The sequence below is a fragment of the Ranitomeya imitator genome, chromosome 6, assembly GCF_032444005.1.
Source record: "Ranitomeya imitator isolate aRanImi1 chromosome 6, aRanImi1.pri, whole genome shotgun sequence".
NCBI lineage: Eukaryota > Metazoa > Chordata > Amphibia > Anura > Dendrobatidae > Ranitomeya > Ranitomeya imitator.
In genome coordinates this window covers 534,710,145-534,735,530 of record NC_091287.1, presented here as the reverse complement: position 1 = coordinate 534,735,530, position 25,386 = coordinate 534,710,145, and the positions used below count along the sequence as shown (strand labels likewise).

Genomic DNA, 25,386 nt, shown 5'->3' with positions numbered 1-25,386 from the left:
TAGAAAATAGTTCCTAATTAACAGTTTCCTTGTAGTCTAGGGCAGTGAATCCATTCATTTTGCATTCCCTGGTGGTCTAACTTTTTTATACCCAGTGATCTAGATCAGATTGCTCCTGTAGGGTCCTGTAATTGGAGCCCCCTATAAAATAGGGTTTGTGGGATATTTCCGAGCTTTCCAACCCCTAGAGACAGACTTGATCCCACCTCAGCTCGGCTGTGTACACAGGTGACGGTTCCACGGTTTGCCCTACACTAGTAACACCGCCCTTCTGAGCCGAGCACCTTTGACCGTGGAGGTTCTCTGTGTAGATTTCCAGCTCGTGCCCATTCAGAAGGATTTCTTGGCCGGGGCGTGTGTCTGAGCAGGACGGGCCGGCTGACAGATTCTCCATCAACCATGAGAATCCATTCTCCTGTGCAGAAGGTAAGTAAATTGCTGCTAATGAGGGCAAACAGCAGAGGAATCAGGAACCTGTCACTCCTTTGACATGGGAAAGTGACTCTGCAGTGTGCGAGGACGGCGCCGCTTGTGCAACGGAGATTTGAGTCATGAGGCTTTAATACCTGCATCCGATGAGAGCAAACTTTATGGCAGCTGCACCAGATAGGATGAGATTTCTAAAGACGCAGCATGAGGACTACAAAAATGGAGTTTGCCATTTACTTCTCTGGAATCCCATTTTATAAGCATTTTGGTTCACTTGCAGTTAGAGGCGTAATGATCGTGATCACAGATGGTGAGAACCTGACCGGGTCCATGCCAGAAGGGTATTATACCAGGAAGGGGCCCAGGATGGGGACATTAGTACTGGAAAGGGCCAAGATGGAACATTATTAAATATAGATCCCATGATGGGGGGGCGTAATTATATGATGGGGAACATTATACCAGTAAGGTGCCCAGGATGCAGGGTATTATTACAGGAAGGTGCCAGGATTGGGGACATTATTACAGGAAAGGGCCAGAATGGGGGGCATTATTACTGGAAGGTGCCAGGATTAAGGACATTATTACAGGAAGGGACCAGGATGAGGGACATTATCACAGTAAGGGGTACAAGATGAGGTACATTTATACAAGATGGGGCCCAGGATGGGGAACATTGTTATATGATGGGGAACATTACACCAGGAGGGGCCCAGGATGGGGGACATTATTACTGTAATGGGCCCAGGATGGGGGCATTATTACAGGAAGGTGCCAGGATTGACGACATTATTACAGGAAGGTGCCAGGATTGAGGACATTATTACAGGAAGGGGCCAGAATGGGGGACATTATCACAGAAGGGGTACAAGATGAGGTACTTTTATACAGGATGGGGCCCAGGATGGGGAACATTGTTATATGATGGGGAACATTATTACTGGAATGTGCCCAGGATGGGGGACATTATTACAGGAAGGGGGGTACAACATGGGGACATTATGCATAGAAGGGGCACAGGATGGGGGACATTATTACCAGAATGGGTACATAATGGTTAACATTATGACAGGAAGGTGCCAGGATTGGGGACATTATCACAGAAAGGGGTACAAGACAAGGTAAATTTTTACTGCAAGGGGCCCAGGATGGGGAACATTGTTATATGATGGGGAACATTATTCCAGGAAGGGGCCCAGGATGGAGGACATTATTACAGGAAGGGGTACAAGATGGGGGACATTATACGTTGAAGGGGCATAGGATGAGGGACATTATTACCGAAATGGATACACTATGGGGAACATTATGACAGGAAGGTGTCAGGATTGGGGACATTATTATAGAAAGGGGCCAGGATGGGGGACAGTATCACAGAAAGGGGTACAAGATTAGGTACATTTTTACAGGAAGGGGCCCAGGATGGGGAACATTGTTATATGATGGGGAACATTATTCCAGGAAGGGGCCTGGGATGGGGGACATTATTACAGGAAGGGGTACAAGATGGGGACATTATACATCGAAGGGGGACAGGATAGGGGACATTATTACCGGAATGGGTACAAGATTAGGTACATTTTTACAGGAAGGGGCCCAGGATGGGGAACATTGTTATATGATGGGGAACATTATTCCAGGAAGGGGCCCAGGATGGGGGACATTATTACAGGAAGGGGTAAAAGATGGGGGACATTATACATCGAAGGGGGACAGGATGGGGGACATTATTACCGGAATGGGTACACGACATTATTACAGGTAGGGGCCAGGAAGGGTTAGATTATTACAGGAAACAACCACGACCGTTGATATTATTGCATGGTGGGGCAAGCACCCATGTCTTTATATGATCTAGAAGGCTCCAGGGGCCCACACATCTGACTAAAACCCTGGTCCAGTTTTGCACTAGGGTCCATCGGACTACAGTTACAGCACTGCTTGCAGTCCTATGCAAAATCTTATATAATACAACAAAATGTCACCATGTTTTGTGCCAGGTGACAAAGTCAGGCCTTCCTTGGGCGCTGCATTGTTTCTGGTTCAGACATTAGTGGAAGAGATTGGAGCCTTTTTGTACATTGGTCTGTAATAAATGAGCGCTATGATGAGGGCTGCGGCTGCATGCGAAACTAGTCATTCAGCTGCGCTACAGATGTAGATGACCTCTGCTTGCTGTGTGTGAATGGAATCATTCTTTATTCCATTGCTGGAGTCCAGAGATCATTGTGATAAACTGTATGAGCTCCTTAAAGGGGTTGTCCGTCCTTATATTGATGACCTATCCTCTCAATAATAATTCATTGATCTCACCGTTCTACGTGTTTTCAATAGTTGTCAGGTTCAGTTCAGTTATGAAATGAGCCATTTTATAATGATTTTTTCACTTCCTGAATTTAAATCTGACAATGAACATTTTTTACTTGTCTATGATATCAAAGCATTTTCCTTTTAGGCTGTGTGCACACGTTGCTGATTTTTCGCGCTTTTTTGCAATAAAAATGCTATAAAACCGTGAAAAAACAGCCTACAATAAGCATCACATCATTTAGAATGAATTCCGCATGTTTTGTGCACATGATGCGTTTTTTTCCACGAAAAAAACGCATCGCGGTAAAAAACGCAGCATGTTCATTTCTTGCAGAAAATTTCAGGTTTTTCTCAGGAATTTTCTGCAAGAAATCCTGAACGTGTGCACATAGCCTTACTGCTACATGTAATTAACGCATACAAGGTTCAGTACTTTGAAACTTTATTATTTTTGCAAATGTAAAGATGCAGAATATTCTGTTATGCCAATTTTCTGATATTTATGTAGAGGAACCTTACCAACCATTCCGATAAGTAAAACATGTCAAACACTTTTGCGAATTATAACCAGTCACAAAAATTGCATTACAAAACTCATTTTTGCTTGTCTCTTGTACTCCTGCATCTTCTCTTACAATTGTCCACAGTTATCTGCAAGCATTGATGGTTTCCATTTTCCTTGATATCTTTTCTCAATAGCCGCAATATCTTGGAGAAATCTCTCAGAAGTCTAGATGCGAATGGTGGTAGAGCTGCGGATCCCCACTAATCAGATATTGACGACCTGATCCGATATTGATGACATCTGAATGTGTCCCAATTCCAAGTAGATGCAGCCATAGACTCAATGCTACAAGGTAGAAATCCTATCCCCTGTAGGCCACCATCTCACATTTGGAGATAAGCATTGATCTCCCCGATTGGTCAAAAGCTGCTGAAAACAATCAAATTGATTTTTTTTTTTTGCATACTGCAACGGTTTGCAGATCGTAAACTGATTTGCTCATAGAAAACCCTTAATGTGCTCCACTCTAATCACATTTAACTGGCTTAATCTTCCCAACTCATTAACGACGGAGCCAATTTTGGTCCTGATGACATAGTACATTTTTTTTGTACATTTTTGCTTCTGGCCTGGGTATTTCAGCAACCACAGATTTTTTTTTTTATCCATCCCAGTGCCTAAATACGTCTTGGTTTTAATGGAAAAGCGATTCAGTCATTGTTGGGTTTTTTTATGACGCTTTCATACCTTAAAAATACTCAAATTTCATCAAAATCGGACAAAGCTGGTGAAACTGAATCTTTTGAATTTCGAACTCGCCAGCTTTGACCAATTTTGCAAGGAAATTTATTTTCAAGCAAATTAATTTTATTTGAATCAGAAGTACCCTAACACCTTGAAATGCCCTGAAAAGATGTATATGTATGATTGATCTGCAGCCGCACAATATCAGATATGTGTCCCTCCCTGGGCCTGCCTCACAGACACAGTGACTCTCCTATCTCTTATTCCCTATCCATTCAATCAGTATTATTCTTTTTTGCTCACACACTGATTTTCTTCACTCTTCTGCTGTTACACGCTAACTGTATCGTTTATTCAGTGTTTTATAGCTTTCTTGTCTTATTTCTGTGTGCAAGGTGTGAGATGTGAAGTATTCACACTATCTAGATTCATCATAACATGGCTGCTGCATTCTCTGTCTCAGCTTTTATATAGGTTATGATAGTCTCTCCTGATTGGCTATGCCCAGGGGTGGAATTCATTTTTTTAACAACAGGTTCCCTGTTTGTGTTAGGAAACCACACCCATTAAAAAGACACATCCCTTTAAAATCCACACCCATTTTTGTTAGCCATTTTCACACACATTATCCCCAACCTCAAAATACATGTAACTAAAAGTAAAGGCACTTTACCCTTCTTATTCATCCTGTACCTTCATTTATAGTCTCATTGCATCCTGTCCAGCACACATTGTCCCAGCCACTATCTGTCAATTCTTAGTATGGTGGATAGTGTTAAAGGGTTTTCTACAACTTTTGAAAATTAGTACTAAAGGAACCCTGTTCAAATAGGAAAGCATGACCTCATGTTCATCTATCTATCACATCAACTGTCTGGTGCACCGAATCTATGGCCACAGCAGAATATATATACCGTATGTGCAAAATAAAATCCCACAATGACAGGACTACATATTACCTCCACATAGTGACCAAATATTATCACGCACAAGGGACAAATACTCCCACACCATGACAGGATCATATATTACCTCCACATAGTGACCGAATAACACCATGTACAAGGAACAAATACCACCACACCATGACCAGACCAGATATTATCACCACATAGGGACTGAATACTACAATACTGATCATTAATAAAAAAAAGCACAATACTAATAACACTAAAATTACCATAAATAAGTGTCACTATACACAGGAGCTATGTAAATAGTATACAGCAGGGGTGCACAACTCCAGGCCTCAAGGGCCACTAACAGTGCTTGTTTTCAGGATTTCCTTATAATTGCACAGATGATAATTTAATCACATAATTTAATGCACAGGAGATGATTCCAACACTTTGTGCAATGCTAAGGTGCACTGCTGGTGGCCCTTGAGAAATGGAGTTGTGCCCCCCTTGGTATATAGTGTATAGTGTACAGGTAATACAGTGGTCACAATTGACATTATACGCAGGAGCTCTGTGTACAGGTAATACAGTGATCACCAGTGACATTATACACAGGAGCTCTGTATATAGTGTCAGTGTACAGCTAATAAAGGGATCATCAGTGACATTATACACAGGAGCTCTGTATATAGTGTCAGTGTACAGGTAATACAGTGATCACCATTGACATTATACACAGGAGCTCTGTATATAGTGTCAGTGTACAGGTAACACAGTTATCACCAGTGACATTATTCACAGGAGCTCTGTATATAGTGTCAGTGTACAGCTAATATAGGGACCATCAGTGACATTATACACTGGAGCTCTGTATATAGTGTCAGTGTACAAGTAATACAGTGATCACCAGTGACATTATACACAGGAGCTCTGTATATAGTGTCAGTGTACAGGTAATACAGTGATCACCAGTGACATTATACACAGGAGTTCTGTATATAGTGTCAGTGTACAGATAATACAGTGATCACCAGTGACATTATACACAGGAGTTCTGTATATAGTGTCAGTGTACAGATAATACAGTGATCACCAGTGACATTATACACAGGAGCTCTGTATATAGTGTCAGAGTACAGCTAATACAGGGATCACCAGTGACATTATACATAGGAGCTCTGTATATAGTGTCAGTGTACAGGTAATACAGTGATCACCAGTGACATTATACACAGGAGCTCTGTATAAAGTGTACAGTTAATACAGTGATCACCAGTGACATTATAACCAGGAGCTCTGTATATAATGTATAATATACAGGTAATACGGTGATCACCAGTGACATTATACACAGGAGCTCTGTGCATAGTATACAGTGTATTGTGTAAGTGTACAGGTAATTCACTATCTTTTTTCTTCATCCATCGCAGACCGCCATCACTTGTTACAGCCAGCACTCATCTTTTCAGAAAATAACACAGTTATCTATAGCTGATCAATTCTAAAGCACATTACCTACTTTTTCCTCGACTCTACACTTGACCAGATGAATAAAAAAAGCGACATAGTGCCGCGCTGCACAGTTACAGGACTCCCAATTGAAAATAATATGCTCAAAAAAATAAAAACATCACATCAGAAATAAGATAATTTAATTAACCCATACCATGATAATAATGTCCCCTATCGTGGCTCCTTCCTGTAATAATTTCCCCATCCTGAGCCCCTTCCTAGTACTCTTTATTTAATTATGCCCCCATCCTGGCTCAAATATAATAATTTCCTCCATTCTAGGCCCCTATTTCCCCCATCCTTGTTGTTAGAAGCATCATTACTCAAGTTAGAAAGAATTAAAAAAAATATTTCTCAAACTTCTTTCAAGAGGGCATTTCAGTTCAAACATGTCAAGAGCAGTCAAGTGTGGCGGTTATCGAAAATGGAACCGAACAAGTCCAATGTACACAAGTTTTAGGATCCCATTCTCCTAATGCTGAGGTCTAACTCAGCAGTTTGGATAAAAAGCAAAAAAACAAACAAAAAGCAAACACATTAGTGGCAGAGTTAATTCGTTAGATATTTGGCGGGTTTCAACATCTGACATAGCACTGACACTAGTGTTTGGAAAGGTTTTAAGAGCTGCTCAATGCCGTTTCCGCAGCAATTCTTTGGTCAAACACTTTATAAAAAGTCTCCGTCTGTGTACTCTAGTGTCAAATATTGTAAAAGTAATAAAAAAAAAAATAAAAAAAAATTGCATCACATATTTGAAGTTCTTACTCCGTTGCTATAAAGGGCTAAACTAACAAGTTTGTCAAATGATTGAGCAAAAATTGGATTAGGTGTTGAGGCTAGACAGGGTCCGTGTGAGCGGCATGACTGACGGACACTAGCCTACAGGTAAAAAATACTTTCGACCTCATTTATCACATCAAGTATTTTTGTTTTGTTTTTTTGGGCATGAACTAATCCCCTAAAAATTGCAATCTGCACAAAAGTTGCAAAAAGTTGCCAATTTGCTCAAAACGTGAAAAAAATTTGCAAAAATAAATTGCTGTATGCGTAAATTTTTAGGAATTTCCTGAACCTGGAAAATCTTCAGAAAATTAAATCTGGCATACATTTCAGCTGCGATTCACACCAGCGCATTATAGTAAACTTGTGGGGTCGCTGGGAATGGTTCTAAAAGGTCCAAAAATTGCAATAATTTTGGGTTAATCACCAAATTTTGCAACTTTTTTGACTCCTGGAAAGATTAGAGGGAAATGATAGATTTCATTCGCACATTTTATTCTCTGACTTTCGGGAAGAGCAAAATTTGCCAACGTAATCAAAAGGATTTTGACTATTGATAGATTTGTAAATTTGGCGATATTAACTCCAAAAAACGTTTTTGGTAGATTGATGACTGATCGAAAGGTAAAAACTGAAAGCTTTCACAATAAAATATAAACCATTAAAGTAAACCACCAAAAACTGGTCCAATCTGTAAAAATTGAAAAATGTAAAGAAAAACTGTAAACATTTTATTCTTGTCACTTCTCATCTTAGGGCAGTCCTATGCAAATGTTAGGCTTTAACAATATTTTTGGTTAAGTGGCGTTCAATCATTATTATATTATTATGGTTTGGAAAGAAAAAAATATTAGAAAGTAAATTGAAAGTTTTTTGGGCTTCTATTTTTTTCAAATTGAGCACAAAAATTACATTAAAATGTAAAAATGTTAATTAATTTCAGTCTACAAAAAGTTGGCCTATAACAAGAGATCAGAAAATTAAATTTCATTTGAATCGAGTTTCATATTAAATTTTTAGGAATTTCCTGAAAATCCGCTTCTTATAAATCACTTATTATGACCAGCTCCATTTCATATATTTCCCCATAAGGCCATGCAGCCATCACATCAATCAGGGTGGATTATTGCAGCCTGTATAAAATCTGAGGCAGGGAACGCAGCAGCCGCCTTGTATTGAATCTGGATAGTGAGAAAACATCACAGCTCAGCAACAGAGTTAGGAAGACAAAGCCTTAAAACACTGATTGCAAATGATTTGCTCATCTCTACCTATACCATTTCTTTTTGGAGCCAGACCAGAGACTGGTCACATCAATCAGGGTGGATTATTGCAGCCTGTATAAAATCTGAGGCAGGGAACGCAGCAGCCGCCTTGTATTGAATCTGGATAGTGAGAAAACATCACAGCTTAGCAACAGAGTTAGGAAGACAAAGCCTTAAAACACTAATTGCAAATGATTTGCTCATCTCTACCCATACCATTTCTTTTTGGAACCAGACCAGAGGCTGGTTGCATTACAGGGAGGATTATCGCAGCCTGCATAAAATCAGAGGCAGGGAACGCAGCAGCTGCTTTGTATTGAATCTGGATAGTGAGAAAACGTCACAGCTCAGCAACAGAGTTAGGAAGACAAAGCCTTAAAACACTAATTGCAAATGATTTGCTCATCTCTACCTACAACATTTCTTTTTGGAGCCACACCAGAGACTGGTTGCATTACAGGGAGGATTATTGCAGCCTGCATAAAATCAGAGGCAGGGAACGCAGCAGCCGCTTTGAATTGAATCTGGATAGTGAGAAAACGTCACAGCTTAGCAACAGAGTTAGGAAGACAAAGCCTTAAAACACTGATTGCAAATGATTTGCTCATCTCTACCTACAACATTTCTTTTTGGAGCCACACCAGAGACTGGTTGCATTACAGGGAGGATTATTGCAGCCTGCATAAAATCAGAGGCAGGGAACGCAGCAGCCGCTTTGAATTGAATCTGGATAGTGAGAAAACGTCACAGCTTAGCAACAGAGTTAGGAAGACAAAGCCTTAAAACACTGATTGCAAATGATTTGCTCATCTCTACCTACAACATTTCTTTTTGGAGCCACACCAGAGACTGGTTGCATTACAGGGAGGATTATTGCAGCCTGCATAAAATCAGAGGCAGGGAACGCAGCAGCCGCTTTGAATTGAATCTGGATAGTGAGAAAACGTCACAGCTTAGCAACAGAGTTAGGAAGACAAAGCCTTAAAACACTGATTGCAAATGACTTGCTCATCTCTACCTACAACATTTCTTTTTGGAGCCACACCAGAGACTGGTTGCATTACAGGGAGGATTATTGCAGCCTGCATAAAATCAGAGGCAGGGAACGCAGCAGCCGCTTTGAATTGAATCTGGATAGTGAGAAAACGTCACAGCTTAGCAACAGAGTTAGGAAGACAAAGCCTTAAAACACTGATTGCAAATGACTTGCTCATCTCTACCTACAACATTTCTTTTTGGAGCCACACCAGAGACTGGTTGCATTACAGGGAGGATTATTGCAGCCTGCATAAAATCAGAGGCAGGGAACGCAGCAGCCGCTTTGAATTGAATCTGGATAGTGAGAAAACGTCACAGCTTAGCAACAGAGTTAGGAAGACAAAGCCTTAAAACACTGATTGCAAATGATTTGCTCATCTCTACCTACAACATTTCTTTTTGGAGCCACACCAGAGACTGGTTGCATTACAGGGAGGATTATTGCAGCCTGCATAAAATCAGAGGCAGGGAACGCAGCAGCCGCTTTAAATTGAATCTGGATAGTGAGAAAACGTCACAGCTTAGCAACAGAGTTAGGAAGACAAAGCCTTAAAACACTAATTGCAAATGATTTGCTCATCTCTACCTATACCATTTCTTTTTGGAGCCAGACCAGAGACTGGTTGCATTACAGGGAGGATTATTGCAGCCTGCATAAAATCAGAGGCAGGGAACGCAGCAGCCGCCTTGTATTGAATCTGGATAGTGAGAAAACGTCACAGCTCAGCAACAGAGTTAGGAAGACAAAGCCTTAAAACACTAATTGCAAATGATTTGCTCATCTCTACCTATATCATTTCTTTTTGGGGCCAGAGCAGAGACTGGTCACGTTACAGGGAGTAATATCGCAGCCTGTATAAAATTTGAGGCAGGGAACGCAGCAGCCGTTTTGTATTGAATCTGGATAGTGAGAAAACGTCACAGCTCAGCAACAGAGTTAGGAAGACAAAGCCTTAAAACACTGATTGCAACTGATTTGCTCATCTCTACCTACAACATTTATTTTTGGGGCCGGACCAGAGACTGATCGTATTGTTTGGTCATGAGACGGGACCGGACTTTTTGTACGCATTTTCAGACAGAGTGTTGGCACAACGCCAGCTTCCTTAATGGAATAAAGGAGACTGAAACATTTCACACTTCACTGCCGGCTTCTCATTAATGACATTTTTTTGATGAAATCAACAAATCCTGGGCTTTCCCTGAAGTTTCATCATGCTGAATAATGTGTAACTAAGTGTGACCAGGGAGAGATACCGAACATGCCCGGTCCTGATGTACTTCATCTTTTCCCCAGGAAAAAGGAAGGAAACATGAGGAGGAGAAGACTCCAGTGCAGCGTCGGCACAAATTTGCCTCTGTAAAGTGCAACAGACAAAATGATTTTTTTCTTCGGCTGATGTGCTCTGTATAAATAGCCACTGAGACAACAAACCTCTTAGTGTGGTGAAGTGAGCTTTGTCAGCTCAGATGCTGCCTATGCAGAGCACAGCAGCAAACTCATCCGAACTGATGCACTCTGCATAGGCAGCTTTTCCTCTACCTTGTAGACACAAAGACCTGTTTAGGGAGCAGTCCAAAAATTTTAAAAAGTATTCCCTCTAAAAAATCAAAACATGATTAACACTTTATAATAACCTTGATGTGTTTACATAGTTTTTTCTAAAAGTTTATGGTTTGGGTTAGGCCTAGCATTAAAGAAAGGACTAGAATTAGGGAGGAAAGGTTTAGGCTTATGCTAATGGAATCTGAGAGCAGTTTGATGTAGGGGCAGAGACCCTGATTCCAGCAATGTATCAGTTGGTGCAGTTTTGATAGTATCCCTGCATTCTTTGCTGTAGATATAGAAGTACTCTGAATGCTGAGCTGTGTATAACCCCGCCTACACCTCTGATTGGAAGCTTCCTGTGTACACGGTTAGCAAGCAGCCAGTCAGTGGAGGGGACGAGGTTACACAAATTAACTGGATTGCTCTGCACATGACACCTAGTCCTACAGTGATAATCTCCTGCTGATAAAACATTGATTGTACTGAAACCATAGCACACAATAAGTGACACATTCCTGGAATCAGGGTCTCTGCCCCTACATCATACTGATCTCAGAATACGTAGCAAAAACCTGTTGACAGATTCCCTTTAACCATAAAAAAAGTTCATCTTTTTTCCGTAATTTATTTATTGCGTCAATGTGCTTTTTAACTAATTGTTGTTATATAACAAAAACGATCATTTTATTGTGTTTTTTATATGTAAACAGAAGGGTTTATGGAAGATGGATTGAAAGGCTGTGTTGCTTTTTTACAGCTTGCCTTGAGAAATAACATTGTGCACACAGCGGCCGTAGGAACCTGCTGACCGTAATCGCGGTATACCTCCAGATTATTATATATGGATTACATGAAACTCGTCGTGGATGTTACTGTTATGTGGGGAGGGCCACATATCTATTCATAATCTCCATTCTGGTTCATCCCAGAAGTGTCTGATTGTGGCGACTTTACACCACTCCATCCGACGCTCGGCATTGTGCTTGGTGATGTACGGCTGCATGCAGCTGCTCCGCCATGAAGCTCTTGGCGGCGGCGCAGTGTTGAGATGATACCAGACAAGGTCTGAAGTTATGGAGTCATCAGAACATTGGTGATTTTTCTTCCCTCAAGTAAGGTTGGATTTGGCTACGGGAGAAACTCTAGATCACGGTCCCCAGAATATTGGCTGATTTGCAATGGTAAATAAGTGGAACAGTCATCCATGAATCAGGATGAGCATAACCATGTGATGTGAGAAGAGCGCAGTCTAGGGGAAGCTGGGAGTAGAACCACAAGTACCAGGTACAGTCTCCAAAGGCACAGACAGGAGCAAAGTCAAGAACAAGAAGTGACAGAGGTACAGATAAATGGGGTTGTCAGATGGACCAGTGTCAGCAAGAGCTATATAAATGCAGCTCAAGGGTTCACACAAAAACCTGGTCAGATTCAAATCGGGTCAAAAGTTTGGAGAGAAGCTACATCCAGAGTAGAGAAAAGCAGCAGAATTTGTGTAACGCACGTGGATGGTGGACCCACTGCACCACGGGCTGGGGAAAGCCTGGAGGGGCACAATTAGGTGACCACTTTGGTTTTTAGTAGCCCCTCTGATGGTGGGTTTAGACTTGGGCCATAGGGGGCGCCAGGTGCTAATCCAGAACAGAACCCAGTATCGTGGCAGCCGACCTCAAGGGTCAGTACAGTAGATATGGGCTCTGAGTCCAAGGTTGGACCGGATACTAGTAGAAGATATATTACAGACGGGACAGTGTAGTAAGCACAGGTACTAGTTCAGGTGCCGCCGGAGCGGCTCCAGGCTTGGGAACAGCAGGTGCGGTTTTAGATTCACGTAAAGCCTGGACGGTTTGAGGTTCAGGTACCGCCAGAGTGGTTTTGGGTTCAGGTAACACTGGAGCAGTTTCAGATTCACGTACTGCTGGAGCAGTTTCAGGCTCAGGTACCGCAGGTGCTGTTTCAGCTTTGTGTACCTACATACAATTGTACATACAATTATTAGGTTCTGTAGAAGGACGTAGATCTGGGGATTTATTATGATGGAATATAGGCTGAATTGGATGGACAAATGTCTTTTTTCGGCCTTACTATGTTACTATGTTACCGCCGGAGCAGTTTCAGACTAAGGTACTGCAGGGGTGGTTTCAGGTTTAGATACCGCCGGGTCAGTTTTAGGCTCAGGTACCGCAGGTGCTGTTTCAGCTTTGTGTACCGCCGGAGCAGTTTCAGGCTCAGGTACTGCAGGAGTGGTTTCAGGTTCATGTTCTTACGAAGTAGTTTCCGGTAGGGTTGAGCGACTTTTACTTTTATAGGATCGGGTCGGGTTTCACGAAACCCAACTTTTTCAAAAGTCGGGTCGAGTGAAATCGGCCGATCCTATAAAAAAGTCGGGGTCGGGGTCGGCCGAAACACGAAACCCAATGCAGTGCATTGGGTTTCCAATGGTTCCCAGGGTCTGAAGGAGAGGAAACTCTCCTTCAGGCCCTGGGATCCATATTTAAGTGTAAAATAAAGAATTAAAATAAAAAATATTGCTAGACTCACCCTCTGACGCGCCCTGGTACTAACCCGCAGCCTTCCTTCCTTAGAATCAGCGCGTGAAGGGCCTTAGATGACGTCGCGGCTTGTGATTGGTCGCGCGACCGCCCATGTGACCGCTCGCGCGACCAATCACAAGCCGCGACGTCACCGAAGGTCCTTCAAGCGCTGATTCTTAGGAAGGAAGGCTGCCGGTGAGAACCAGGGCGTGTCAGAGGGTGAGTCTAGCAATATTTTTTATTTTAATTCTTTATTTTACACTTAAATATGGAATCCGATACCGATTTCCGATATTGCAAACATATCGGAACTCGGGATCGGAATTCCGATACCAGATTCAGAAGATCGCCGACCTCATGGCCGACCCCACACATGGGTCGGGCGGGGTTTCATGAAACCTGACTTTGCCAAAAGTCGGCGACTTCTGAAAATGGCCGACCCGTTTCGCTCAACCCTAGTTTCCGGCACAGGTACCGCGTGTGCAGTTTTGGGTTCAGGTCCCGCCCGAGCAATTTCAGGTTCAGGTACTGCAGGGGTGGTTTCGAGTTCAGGTATCGCTGGAGTCATTTCAAGCACGAAGTACAGACACTGAACAGACTGTTATGGAAGTTTTATAGGTGGAGTTACCCTTTCAGGGGAACTTCATTTCTGTCATAGCGAGTGATCACTATTAGTTTACATCAAGAAAAACAAGTTATAAAAAGATACAAAATCTGAATAGACAAAAGGAAATGCTGAGAATGAGGATGAGTCACACGGTAGTAACCGGCCTGGCTGATTGACCTTCCATTGAAGTTGTGCCAATCTGCTGCACTAACGCATTTTTACTCCATGAAAAGAGTTTTTGTTGTCTCTGAGTATCTTAGTCTATGATATTCTTCCAGACAGCAGGGTATGAATTAGCATCATTATAGGTGTCTTTCTCCAAAAAACTCTAAGGGGATTAGGTTCCTCTTGTGGAAGCCATCAGCTGCCATAGGGAGTGTTACAGGAACAGAATGGACAGTGATCCCCCCCAAAAAAAGTTTAGTGCCGAGCAAAGTAAAGGTTGGCTGAGTAAGAGACCATTGAAGAAGGGCAAGAACCCCAAAGCAGATGTCTCTTCATTTTTGAAGTTTGCGTTGTATCATTTCTCATGCCATTGGGTAGCTACCTCCACTAGGTGGCACCACAGATACAACGTTCCATCTTACTTCTAGAGGAGACCTAATTAACATGTTTGTCTTCCCAGGGAGCATTGTTTGCGCTATAACACTATCTATGCCAACTGGCAAGCTATACAAACAGCAATAGTAACCCTTAAATCCAAACCACCAATCTAACTAATACCAAAGGTGAGGAACTCCGAAACAGCTGTCTACAGATGGCTTTCTCGCTCTGCTGGAGAAGACTCTGGTTTGGTACTTAGGCATGTCACAAGATTCAGTCGTCGGAATCTGACTATTTGACGCTCTTCTCTTTGATTCTCGAAGACTATTTTCAATACTCGGCAATCTCCATAAGGAGAAACAATAAACTCCAAAACCCAAATCAAAGGCTTTCTAAACCAGCCAACCAATATCTTGCTTGGCACTGATGAGGGGCATGGACCTTAAAACAGCAATCTATAGATGGATTCCTCTTTCTTTTAGAGAAGGCTTTGGTTTTAGTCATGTTGCAAGGCTCGTTGAAGTGCTGGAGATTGACCGTTAGGGTAGGTACCTCCAATAGTTTACACTAGAGAGATATAGCTTCCCCCTGGAGGAGAACACATTTCCATACAATTTTTTTTTTACCCAAGAAGCATTGTCTATCCAATGAGACTGAAGTCAGACCCTACACAGGGAAACGGTAGTCTTATATGAAAGGCCTCTCATCCAGCCAAATAGTACTTTGAATGGCACTGATGAGGGGCAGAGAGAGAGGAACAGCTGTCTACAGATAGGTGTCTTTTTGTTTTAGATGAGATGCTTAGTCACATTACAAGGCTCACTACCTCCAATAGGTGGCACTAGAGAGACAGTTTTCTTGATTCTAGGGGAGAGCTCATTTCCATACTTTCGCCATATATGTATCTATTTGTTTTATCCCCCTTATGCTCCAGTATTAGGATACAATGATTTCTGGTGTCCAGTCTCTATGGTTTATGCTTCTGCTGTAGCTGACTGCAAGTTCGAGACATAATTTACATTTCTTGCAGAATCGCAGGATTTGCAAAATCATAAAGCAATATCAGGAAATATCGACTGCGCAAAGCATCCCCAGCTCCTTCACAAACCCGCACACATGGGGAGCAATTCACTAGTAACGTGTTATGCTGCAGACGTGACATAGACCTCCTGACTACACGGAATATTGTGACGGGCAGATATGCAGCGGGCAGCGTCTCGTCTTCACCATTTTCCCCAGCTGACTTCGCCCTTTCTTGGTAATGGAGGCAGCGGAGCAGAGAGAAGATGTGTCTCCGAGCGTTACAGGGAATCTGCTGCAATAAGAAATGAAGCTGGAGTTGACTAAGGAGGAGAAGTAAAAACATTTTATGGATTTGTCATTATTTAGTTATATAACATCTAGATATTCACAAGGTGGAATCTCCATCACTCACTCCCTGTGGGGCTATAAGCGAAGTTATTGCTCAGGAGACACAGGATCATAGTGTAGAAATTCTAGGGAGAACCTGCAGCACCAAAATCTATCTATCTATCTATCTATCTATCTATCTATCTATCTATCTATCTATTTATTATCTATCATCTATTTTCTATTATCTATCTATCTATCTATTATCTGTTTATCTACTATTTATCTATCTATCTATCTATCTATCTATCTATCTATCTATCTATCATCTATCTATTATCTATCTATCTATGATCAATCTATAATCTATGTATTATCTATAATGTATCTATCTATTATCTATCTATTATCTATCTATCTATGATCAATCTATAATCTATGTATTATCTATAATGTATCTATCTATTATCTATCTATTATCTATCTATCTATCATCTATCTATCTATTTATTATCTATTTTGTATCTATCTATTATCTAGCTATCTATTCTTTATCTAATATTATCTATCTGTTATCTACTGTATCTATCTATCTATCTATCTATCTATCTATTATCTATCTATCTATCTATCTATCTATCTATCTATCTATCTATCTATCTATCTATCTATCTATCTATCTATCAATCTATCTATTATCTATCTATCTATTATCTATCTATTATCTATCTATCTATCTATCTATCTATTATCTATCTAGCTATCTATTATCTATCTATCTATCTATTATCTATCTATCTATCAATCTATCTATTATCTCTCTATCTATTATCTATCTATTATCTATCTATCTATTATCTATCTATCTATTATCTATCTATCTATCTATCTATCTATCTATCTATCTATCTATCTATCTATCTATCTATCTATCAATCTATCTATCTATTATGTATCTATCTATTATCTATCTATCAATCTATCTATCTATTATCTATCTATCTATCAATATATCTATCTATTATCTATCTATCTATTATCTATTATCTATCTATCTATCTATCTATCTATCTATCTATCTATCTATCTATCTATTATCTATCTATCAATCTATCTATCTATTATGTATCTATCTATTATCTATCTATCAATCTATCTATCTATTATCTATCTATCTATTATCTATCTATATATCAATATATCTATCTATTATCTATCTATCTATTATCTATTATCTATCTATCTATCTATCTATCTATCTATCTATCTATCTATCTATCTATTATCTATCTATCAATATATCTATCTATTATCTATCTATCTATTATCTATTATCTATCTATCTATCTAGATAATGCAAGCTGCACTATGTATAAGTTTAGGCCATGTGAAAACACAGAAGAACATTTAATACATATAATCTAGATTTTACTACTCAAAAAAATTCTCAAAATTTTTTTTTATTTACGGAAATGAAAATGAAGGCTCTTAGCGCATAAATTGGACAATTCATGTTTGCCCATCAACCACGGCAAGGTGACCTCCCTCTGATTTTGTCCCTGCTCTGCTGTACATGCCGTCTCTTGGACTGTCAGCCTACAATTTTGGACACTCATGTCTGCTCCTGGGTTTAGCCTACAATTTATGGGCAAGTAGAGCTGATTACGGCCACCTGCAGGTCTATGGGAGGAGGGTGGAATCAGGCTGGATGCGGCCAACATCCAATAAATATACAAATAAACCTGAGCAGCACCTCCAAAACTGCCAGCCTGCATTTGGCTGCGTCCAGCCTGATTCCGCCCTCCTCTCATTGACCTGTAGGTGGCCCAAATCCGCTCTACTTGCCCATAAATTGTAGGCTAAACCCGGGAGTAGACATGAGGGTCCAAAATTAGACAATAAAAGCTGCATTTTAAATAGCCCATGCAGTTTTTCATCATGTGATTTTAGAGTGCTGCCTACACGTTGGGATTTGTTTTTGTATTGATGTTTTTGGTGAGAAAATTAGAAATTTTGCAAAAGTTATATTGTCCTTCCTTCCTTCCTGCTTCCTTCCTTTCTTTCTCCTTCCTTCCTTCCTTTCTTTCTCCTTCATTCCTGCTTCCTTCCTCTTTCCTTCCTTTCTTTCTGCTTCCTTCCTTCCTTCCTGCTTCCTTCCTTTCTTTCTCCTTCCTTCCTTCCTTCCTTCCTTCCTTCCTTCCTTCCTTCCTTCCTTCCTTTCTTTCTCCTTCATTCCTGCTTCCTTCCTCTTTCCTTCCTTTCTTTCTGCTTCCTTCCTCTTTCCTTCCTTCTTTCTGCTTCCTTCCTCTTTCCTTCCTTTCTTTCTGCTTCCTTCCTCTTTCCTTCCTTTCTTTCTGCTTCCTTCCTCTTTCCTTCCTTTCTTTCTGCTTCCTTCCTCTTTCCTTCCTTCCTTCCTGCTTCCTTCCTTTCTTTCTCTTTCCTTCCTTCCTTCCTTCCTTCCTTCCTTTCTTTCTCCTTCATTCCTGCTTCCTTCCTCTTTCCTTCCTTTCTGCTTCCTTCCTCTTTCCTTCCTTTTTTCTGCTTCCTTCCTCTTTCCTTCCTTCTTTCTGCTTCCTTCCTCTTTCCTTCCTTTCTTTCTGCTTCCTTCCTCTTTCCTTCCTTTCTTTCTGCTTCCTTCCTCTTTCCTTCCTTTCTTTCTGCTTCCGTCCTCTTTTCTTCCTTTCTTTCTGCTTCCGTCCTCTTTCCTTCCTTCTTTCTGCTTCCTTCCTCTTTCCTTCCTTTCTTTCTGCTTCCTTCCTCTTTCCTTCCTTTCTTTCTGCTTCCGTCCTCTTTCCTTCCTTCTTTCTGCTTCCTTCCTCTTTCCTTCCTTTCTTTCTTTCTGCTTCCTTCCTCTTTCCTTCCTTTCTTTCTGCTTCCGTCCTCTTTCCTTCCTTCTTTCTGCTTCCTTCCTCTTTCCTTCCTTTCTTTCTGCTTCCTTCCTCTTTCCTTCCTTTCTTTCTGCTTCCGTCCTCTTTCCTTCCTTTCTTTCTGCTTCCGTCCTCTTTCCTTCCTTCTTTCTGCTTCCTTCCTCTTTCCTTCCTTTCTTTCTGCTTCCTTCCTCTTTCCTTCCTTTCTTTCTCATTCCTACCTCTTCCCTTCCTTCCTTTTCTCCTTCCTTCCTCTTGTACCTATTGCTCCAGAATCATCTGAGACCCCAAACAATAATGATGTCTTTTTTCTTATCATAATAATCACATGACTGTTGCTTCCCGTAACATATTGTAGATGCAGCTTGTTCCCTCGATGAGGATCCCCCCCTCACACATCTGTGATGATAAGATCTATCAGTCATGTCTGGCTGTGAAGGTGGATCTATTCTCACTATGAAGAGGTCACCAAGTGTTTCTCTAAACTCAGCGGTTTACAACGTTCATTTGTCCTATTAGGTGATGACTTCCCGTAAGTGAATATACAGAGCATTGTGCTAGTGAAAGCCAAGATCTAGAGAAACGAGAAACCAGAGGCAACTACTGTGTGGTTACTACAAAAGGGGAAAACACAATGACAAAATCAGAAGCTTTATATAGAATCAAGATTACCAGAAGCCTAGTTTTAGTTTTCCACTATAATTATAAGAAAATACTACAGTATTTATATACTTATACAAGAAGCAGTATTATAGTAGTTATATTCTTGTACATAGGAGCAGTATTATAGTAGTTATATTCTTGTACATAGGAGCAGTATTATAGTAGTTATATTCTTGTACATAGGGGCAGTATTATAGTAGTTATATTCTTGTACATAGGAGCAGTATTATAGTAGTTATATTCTTGTACATAGGGGCAGTATTATAGTAGTTATATTCTTGTACATAGGGGCAGTATTATAGTAGTTATATTCTTGTACATAGGAGGCAGTATTATAGTAGTTATATTCTTGTACATAGGAGGCAGTATTATAGTAGATATATTCTTGTACATAGGAGCAGTATTATAGTAGTTATATTCTTGCACATAGGGGCAGTATTATAGTAGATATATTCTTGTACATAGGAGCAGTATTATAGTAGTTATATTCTTGCACATAGGGGCAGTATTATAGTAGTTATATTCTTGTACATAGGGAGCAGTATTATAGTAGTTATATTCTTGTACATAGGAGCAGTATTATAGTAGTTATATTCTTGCACATAGGAGCAGTATTATAGTAGTTATATTCTTGCACATAGGGGCAGTATTATAGTAGTTATATTCTAGTGCATTGGAGCAGTATTATAGTAGTTATATTCTTGAACATAGGAGCAGTATTATAGTAGTTATATTCTTGTACATAGGGGCAGTATTATAGTAGTTATATTCTTGTACATAGGAGCAGTATTATAGTAGTTATATTCTTGTACATAGGAGGCAGTATTATAGCAGATATATTCTTGTACATAGGAGCAGTATTATAGTAGTTATGTTCTTGTACATAGGGACAGTATTATAGTAGTTATATTCTTGTACATAGGAGCAGTATTATAGTAGTTATGTTCTTGTACATAGGGGCAGTATTATAGTAGTTATATTCTTGTACATAGGAGCAGTATTATAGTAGTTATATTCTTGTACATAGGAGCAGTATTATAGTAGTTATATTCTTGTACATAGGAGCAGTATTATAGTAGTTATATTCTTGTACATAGGAGGCAGTATTATAGTAGTTATATTCTTGTACATAGGAGCAGTATTATAGTAGTTATGTTCTTGTACATAGGGGCAGTATTATAGTAGTTATATTCTTGTACATAGGAGCAGTATTATAGTAGTTATATTCTTGTACATAGGAGCAGTATTATAGTAGTTATATTCTTGTACATAGGAGCAGTATTATAGTAGTTATATTCTTGTACATAGGAGCAGTATTATAGTAGTTATATTCTTGTACATAGGAGCAGTATTATAGTAGTTATGTTCTTGTACATAGGAGCAGTATAATAGTAGTTATATTCTTGTACATAGGAGCAGTATTATAGTAGTTATATTCTTGTACATAGGAGCAGTATTATAGTAGTTATATTCTTGCACATAGGAGCAGTAATATAGTAGTTATATTCTTGTACATAGGAGGCAGTATTATAGTAGTTATATTCTTGTACATAGGAGCAGTATTATAGTAGTTATGTTCTTGTACATAGGAGCAGTATAATAGTAGTTATATTCTTGTACATAGGAGCAGTATTATAGTAGTTATGTTCTTGTACATAGGAGCAGTATTATAGTAGTTATATTCTTGGACATAGGAGCAGTATTATAGTAGTTATATTCTTGTACATAGGAGCAGTATTATAGTAGTTATATTCTTGTACATAGGAGCAGTATTATAGTAGTTATATTCTTGTACATAGGAGCAGTATTATAGTAGTTATATTCTTGTACATAGTAGCAGTATTATAGTAGTTATATTCTTGTACATAGGAGCAGTATTATAGTAGTTATATTCTTGCACATAGGAGCAGTAATATAGTAGTTATATTCTTGTACATAGGAGGCAGTATTATAGTAGTTATATTCTTGTACATAGGAGCAGTATTATAGTAGTTATGTTCTTGTACATAGGAGCAGTATAATAGTAGTTATATTCTTGTACATAGGAGCAGTATTATAGTAGTTATGTTCTTGTACATAGGAGCAGTATAATAGTAGTTATATTCTTGTACATAGGAGCAGTATTATAGTAGTTATGTTCTTGTACATAGGAGCAGTATTATAGTAGTTATATTCTTGTACATAGGAGCAGTATTATAGTAGTTATATTCTTGTACATAGGAGCAGTATTATAGTAGTTATATTCTTGTACATAGGAGCAGTATTATAGTAGTTATATTCTTGTACATAGGAGCAGTATTATAGTTGTTATATTCTTGTACATAGGGGCAGTATTATAGTAGTTATATTCTTGTACATAGGAGCAGTATTATAGTAGTTATATTCTTGTACATAGGAGCAGTATTATAGTTGTTATATTCTTGTACATAGGGGCAGTATTATAGTAGTTATATTCTTGTACATAGGAGCAGTATTATAGTAGTTATATTCTTGTACATATGAGCAGTATTATAGTAGTTATATTCTTGCACATAGGAGCAGTAATATAGTAGTTATATTCTTGTACATAGGAGCAGTATTATAGTAGTTATATTCTTGTACATAGAGCAGTATTATAGTAGCTATATTCTTGTACATAGGAGCAGTATTATAGTAGTTATGTTCTTGTACATAGGAGCAGTATTATAGTAGTTATATTCTTGTACATAGAGCAGTATTATAGTAGTTATATTCTTGTACATAGGAGCAATATTATAGTAGTTATATTCTTGTACATAGGAGCAGTATTATAGTAGTTATATTCTTGTACATAGGGGCAGTATTATAGTAGTTATGTTCTTGTACATAGGAGCAGTATTATAGTAGTTATATTCTTGTACATAGGAGCAGTATTATAGTAGTTATATTCTTGTACATAGGAGCAGTATTATAGTAGTTATATTCTTGTACATAGGAGCAGTATTATAGTAGTTATATTCTTGTACATAGGGGCAGTATTATAGTAGTTATATTCTTGTACATAGGGGCAGTATTATAGTAGTTATATTCTTGTACATAGGAGCAGTATTATAGTAGTTATATTCTTGTACATATGAGCAGTATTATAGTAGTTATATTCTTGCACATAGGAGCAGTAATATAGTAGTTATATTCTTGTACATAGGAGCAGTATTATAGTAGTTATATTCTTGTACATAGGAGCAGTATTATAGTAGTTATATTCTTGTACATAGGAGCAGTATTATAGTAGTTATATTCTTGTACATAGGAGCAATATTATAGTATTTATATTCTTGAAATCTAGAAAGTAAATAAGGGGGATTTCAGGTTTAAACCCTTATCTTGTCCTTTTTTAGTTGTGTTTTAGTAGAGATTTTTCTTAATAACCTTCATAATACTGTGTGATCTTTCTACTTTCTCACATTGCAGCAACCACAAGCTTTGTCACTTGTTTCTTTGTAGGTTGCTGCTTCTTCACTATCACTACGTGGCTGATACCACAAATACCAGAACATAGTCTACATGAAACAATTTGACATTTAATTACATTTTTACCGTAAATTCATCATCCATGTGACATTCTTGTAGTATGAATAACTTACCATAATTTCTAGGTCTTAAAGGTTATAATGTCAAAAAAATTGTAAGTGATTTTTCAAAAATTTCCAACCAATTCATTTTGTGCCTTATTAACTTTTATCCTATAGTGGAACAGTTCAGGTAGCATTTTTCTTGTGCTTCTGTGAACAGTCTGGGTGACCTAAACGTCCTCTCACGGCTGCAGCATCTCCAGACTTGCCTCCCATCGACCACATCTGAGACCTCAATGGTTGGAGATTACGTAGGAGCTGCCAGCAGCGGATCTTGATGATTTTCCCAAGTGCATTCACCTTCCTCAGATGACCATTAATAACTTCAGTGAGAGCAGCCAAGGCTGGAGGTGCCGGGATTTCTGCACGTGGCTCATACTCCGAACTGAATAAATCAAGATGGTTTGAAAATGTTATTTCCAGTTTGTCACACTTTGCATATCATTGAAAAGTCGATCAATCCTGTGATTTCCGTCATTCCACCACTTTTCCTTCTTGGTGTTGTAATATTAATGTTGAGGAGTGTAAAATCACATTGTGCCTCCCGAATATCAGATGTGGATAATGTACAAAGCGCTGACGATGTGCGGGTCCTATTCTCTAGGAATATATTAGCCCTTATCTACTTCTGGGAACAATGGCTGTGACCTTCAGTGGCATTTCTGTGCAGTAACATTATCAGGATTTTATATCGATCCCGGTAAGGGTTTTTTCTTCGATAAACAAATTGCAAATGTAAAATTTATGCAAATTCTTTCTACAGTTCTCTTTATGCATAGGTCACATAGGACTAATCTTGGGGAGGTGCTATATATTATACACTGACAGCGGATGAGACGACCACAGCGGCAGAAGCGCTTTCCTTTTCTACGCGGAGACCGAACAATGCAGCACATTATATTTATCAGATATTCCTGAGGAACATCACTTTTGAATTTAAGTGTTTCTGGTTGATCAAGAAAACAGAATTTTGTTTGTGTAAGCCTGTAATGTTGACTTGTAAGTTCCCATTTGATGTAACATATTGCGCTCTTAACCTTGATGACTAGTGATGTTTACTGATATGCTAATTATTCATTGTCCAGGCCAGATAGTTTGTTGATTTTTAAAACAGAGGAGGAAAATCTATACAAGCAGATTACATAATCAAACAATACGACTTGGTCTTCACCATTTTGATGCTGGATTAAAATTATGCACTTGTTAAACATAAAAAGAAGTGATATGCCTCTATGAGACAGAGAGAGAGAGCCAGAGATTCAGCCAAGACATCAGACATCCAGAGACAGGACTGCAGTCAATGCATTATGACTCCATCACGAGGGACACAGATTTATCATTCTACAGGATGCCAACCTAGGGGACTTTGGCCCCGGATGGAAGTAAACAGATCTGTGCCATTGACCATTGCTGAACCATGGATACATTTGGAGAAAGCCAGGAATGGGACCTGCTGGTCACCTGGCTCCATGAAGTGTCATCTTCCTAAGCTTGTCTTCACCTCCTCTCTGTGTGCATACCACAGGTGGAGTAATGGACCCTAGAAGATGATGTCAGGTTGTGACTCTCCGTTCAACTAGCTCTTGTATCTGAATGGACTGTCATTGTCCTACGCTTGTCATTACCTCCTCTCTTTGTGCATGCCACAGGTGGGGTAGTCAACCCTAAAGCTCTGAAGTAACAGCTGCCTTTACCCCATCGAGTCAGCGGAAAAATGAGACTCTGCAATGTACACCATCTTGGGGTATTTTACTGGGACTGTTCTACAAGTTATCTGCCTGTTTTGTGGTTCAATAAAGCATTGCCACACTGTTTTACCCTCACCCTGTGCTGTTGAGTAGCGTTACACCCACGTTAAAGGGAGAGTGAGCATTCAGTTGGATGATCCCTGGTCCATGCGGTTTCAGCTAGCAGACCTGGTTGCCTGCCGATCCACGTTTCTCCACAATCTGCATTTATTCTAGGGAGGGAGAAAGAGTCGTGTAACAACTCTGCTGGCATCACTGCATGGCCTTCCATCCCCCACCTGCATTACACTCAAACTCACCTCTCTGGGCCTTGTTGTGACTTCTCTCTGCTGCCAGCCCCATGCTGTGTGCCTCATGTCTGCTGTTTGCTCTGTGCATGCTCTGTCCCACTCCTGTTTCTTATAGAGACTGTGTGCACCTTGCTAAGGTGTCCCTTGCCAATCGCCATGAGGCTTC

General features: G+C 39.6%; 1 long non-coding RNA gene across 1 annotated transcript; it reads left to right on the top strand.

The window, feature by feature from the left end:
* Positions 1–380: 380 nt before the first annotated feature.
* LOC138641516 (uncharacterized) lies at positions 381–25,043 on the top strand. The gene is made up of 3 exons (XR_011313895.1): positions 381–426; positions 3,439–3,596; positions 23,300–25,043. It is a non-coding gene; the product is annotated as an uncharacterized lncRNA (long non-coding RNA).
* The last annotated feature ends 343 nt before the right edge of the window (positions 25,044–25,386 follow it).